The sequence below is a fragment of the Cebus imitator genome, unplaced genomic scaffold (assembly GCF_001604975.1).
Source record: "Cebus imitator isolate Cc_AM_T3 unplaced genomic scaffold, Cebus_imitator-1.0 Scaffold491, whole genome shotgun sequence".
Classification (NCBI taxonomy): domain Eukaryota; kingdom Metazoa; phylum Chordata; class Mammalia; order Primates; family Cebidae; genus Cebus; species Cebus imitator.
In genome coordinates this window covers 41,269-44,866 of record NW_016107806.1, presented here as the reverse complement: position 1 = coordinate 44,866, position 3,598 = coordinate 41,269, and the positions used below count along the sequence as shown (strand labels likewise).

The 3,598-nt window shown below is 44.8% G+C and overlaps 1 long non-coding RNA gene across 1 annotated transcript in view; it reads left to right on the top strand.

The window, feature by feature from the left end:
• The first annotated feature begins 175 nt into the window (after positions 1-175).
• Positions 176-3,598, top strand: part of LOC119468777 — a 6,420-nt gene continuing 2,997 nt past the window's right edge. Inside the window, exons 1-2 of the long non-coding RNA XR_005197536.1 lie at positions 176-343; positions 1,645-1,649. This is a non-coding gene — a long non-coding RNA (uncharacterized LOC119468777). The remainder of the gene's footprint in view (positions 344-1,644; positions 1,650-3,598) is intronic.

Sequence of the window (3,598 nt, the reverse complement as noted above, 5' to 3'; positions counted from 1 at the left end):
ACTGCTTATCTGCTCCTAATGTGGAATGGCAGGACAGACACAGAATGACAACTACAGTGATTCTAGTTCAAAAAGAAGGAACATGGAAGGGAGAAGGATGGCACCGACCCAAAGTCATGTGGAAGTAGAGCTGGGCATAATCCAGGAGGAGCTTCTTAAGAAATATCCACAGCCTGGGACTGACCCTCCATCCTGTGGGACTTTGCCTCTGGGATGTTTGCTCTGCATTTCTTGAAACCATTATTATCTATCTTATTTTTTCCCCACTCCTTTGGTTCTTCTCTTTTCTCCTCATGGCAGCATCCTCCACTTAATCCGTGGTCCGTCATCCCCAGCAGAATTGGTCAGATATTGCCCGTGTCGTGGTCACGACCGTCTCCACAAGGGGCTGTCCTTGTGAGCCCGTGCTCCTCTGGGACCATCTTCACTGACCTGACCTCCCTCAGTCATGATTGCTTTCAGCTGACATGGCTGGGTTAGGAGAAAACCTGACTATGGAGTCCCAGAGCCATTCTCTGCCCTCGCTATCTCCAGGAGAAGAAGAAAATCACAGGGATCTTCATGGAGAAATGACCCACGTGAGGGCCTGGGCTTTCCAGCAGTCACAGCAGAAGAAAATTCCTGAGAAACAATGGAGGATCTGAACGCCCAGACTGGGAAAGCAGGGTTGTGTTAAGGACTATTTAATTCTCATGTGCTCCCTGCCCCAATCTACAAGCCAGCGAATGACAACGGACTGAGAATAAGTAGCAGGCCTATAGGACCATGATGAAGAATTGTCCAAGGAAAGACCCCTTTACTCTGTTTGCAAAGTCGAAATTGCTGTATTTTATCCAAAGTTTTCTGAAAGGCAGCAGTGAGTTTCTGGAGGGTGAGTTACCTGCTTTGCACTGGGAGGCTGAGGCCAAGGCTTGCATGGTATATCTGCTGCCACCAGGTGGTCAGGGAGTCTGGGAGATTCTTAGTCTTTCTGGGCTTCAGTTTTCTCATCAGTAAAGTAGGGGCTTATTGTACCTTTCTGAGGTCCCTTCCTGCTCTGTTTCCTCTGAGTCCTTGAGGGACTAAGATGGTTTTTAACACTGCCTGGACCTGTAACCTGCACTGACCTCTCTGGATCTGACTCCTGACTGGCCCCTGTGTGTCTCCTGCAGAACCTGAGCTGAGTCCACACCCTGGAAGCCCAGAACCGAGGGAACAGACGGAAGAAAGAAAGTCAGCAGGTTTTGGAAGAGAATAACCTGCAAAGGACAAGTAAATTCTAGAACAGGTGAAAACCAAAGAAGGGAGAATAAGGACAAACTGGGCCAGGAGCCTAAGGGAAACGGGCAATGGGCCTATATCATTCAACCACTCGAGGAGCAGCGCAAGCTGAGCAGTGGGGACTGAGAAACTTACTCCACAGGAGTCTCCTGACCCTGGCCAGGGAGAGCCAAAGAGGGCATTGAGCTGGTTTATAGTGAGGGGCAGCGCCAACTCCAAGACAGGGAGGATGCGACCATGAGCCCCCACGCCAGACCCTGGAGCCTCGACCTCGGGGCTGCCACAGCAGTGGATGCTCTTCAGGTCAGTGTGGATTAGAGGGAATAACTGTGCTTGGAGAAGGGTTAGAGATGTCTGTTCTTACATTAAACAGCCCTGCCCTAGGCCAGGTGCCAGAGTAAGTGATTCTTGCCAGTATATGAGGCAGTGCTACTTAGACTATTCCTCTGCACTTTCACTTGAGGAAGGTCTCTATGTGATGAGTATTTACTGGGTGTTTAATTTTCTCTATACTGTGGTAAGCATTTGGGGTTCACATAGTAGTTTCCCCAAGGAACTCAAGCCCATGAGAGAAAGAACACAGAGACATGATTTCAAGAAAATAGAGTAGTTCTCCGAAAGTGGGGTGTCATGGCAGCCCAGAGGACGGGAGTGTAGGTGAAGACATTGCTCATAAGGACAAGGGGAACCATAAGAGGGATTCTTCAGAGCAGTCCTGTTTTTCCTCCAGTGTCCNGCTCAGATCTTTCACCTATTGTTATTATTTTTTTGCCTTGTGTTGTTTAGTTCTCAGGCTTCTTCGTATATTTAGGACAGCAGTGTTTTATCAGATTATTTTGTAAATGTTTTCTGCCAGTCTTTGACTTGCTTTTGCCATTGTCTTCACAGTGTCTTTCACAGAGCAGAAGTTTTTCATTTTTCCAAGGCTCAACTTTATTTTTTTCATTTGTGGATTGTCCTTTTGGGTGTTGTATCTAAGAAGTCATCATTGAACCCAAGCTCCCGAGCTCTTCTCCTGTGTGATCTCCTGGGATTCTCATGGTTTTGCACCTACATTTAGGTGTAAGATTCATTTTATAAAGGGCATAACATGCACACCTAGATTGGTTGATTGATTGATTGATTTTGCATTTGGTTGTCTAGCTGTTCTAGCACCATTATTTGGAAAGGCTATCCTTGCTGTTTTAAATTGTCTTTAAACCTTTATGAAAGATCAGTGGACTGTATGTAGGCCTGTTTCTGGGCTCTGTATACTTTTCCATAGATCTTATTTGTGTGTTTTTCCTCGTTTCACCAACTTCATGCTGTTTTGGTTTCTGTAGCTTTCTAGTAAGTCCTGAAGTTGGTAGTACCTTCAGGGTTTTTTTTCTGAACTTCATCATGACAACCTGATTGAGATTGTTGTAGTCAAACTTGGAAATGTGTGAGATTCCCCCTTAGTTTGGTCTTCAAGGAGTTTTTAATGCTCAAGGCAGGCCACCCTCAGCTGCTAGTAATGTGTGAATATCATTTAAGTGCTCCTCCCAGTGGCTGGCCCCAGTAGCTTCTCTTCCTGGTGAGCTCTGATTCCTTGTGTGTTAGCCTGTCTCTCTCAGTTTTAGGGTGGCAGTTTTCCCTGTGACCTCACTTCTCTGGTCCAGCCTAGAAGAGCTGACTTTCAGTTTGTTCAGCTTTTCTGTAGCTGTGAGGATAAGCGATGACTCCCTAGCTCTTTCCATGTTGGAGTGGAAACCCAAAAGTTCATTTTAGAGTTACTTGTAATAAAAGTCACCCATTGTCAGTGTACAGCTTAATCATTTTAGGTTGGTTTATAGAATTGCGCAGCCATCAGCAGAGTTCTATTTCAGTACATTTTTGTTGCTTCCCCATAGTCCCTTGAGCCTCTTTGTGGTCATTTCCTAATCCCTAGTCCCCGTGACTAGATCTGAATAGAATAAATATGTGGATAACGGACTTCATTATATTTACATTTTCATGTGTTTGGGACTTTATGTAGTGGAGTGTTGTCTTCCTTTTCTGACAAATAGAGAAGAGATTGTATTCTTGGGATGTTTTTGGGGAAACATAACAGTAGTCTTGTTTATGGTTCTCCTTGAATTGGTTCATCTGTGCTGGTGAGTGGTACTTACTACAAAACCTTGTCTGGTGAGCACAAGGAAAGGAATCTTTAAAAATTGGCCATTAAAACAGAGATGATACATTTTCACATAGTAATATGTGGTGTTAAATATTAAACCATTTTAATCTTTTATTTTTCTTTTCTTTTTTTTCTTTTCACAGAGTTTTTGCTTCCTGCCCAGGCTGGAGTACAATGGCACGATCTCAGCTCACTGCAACC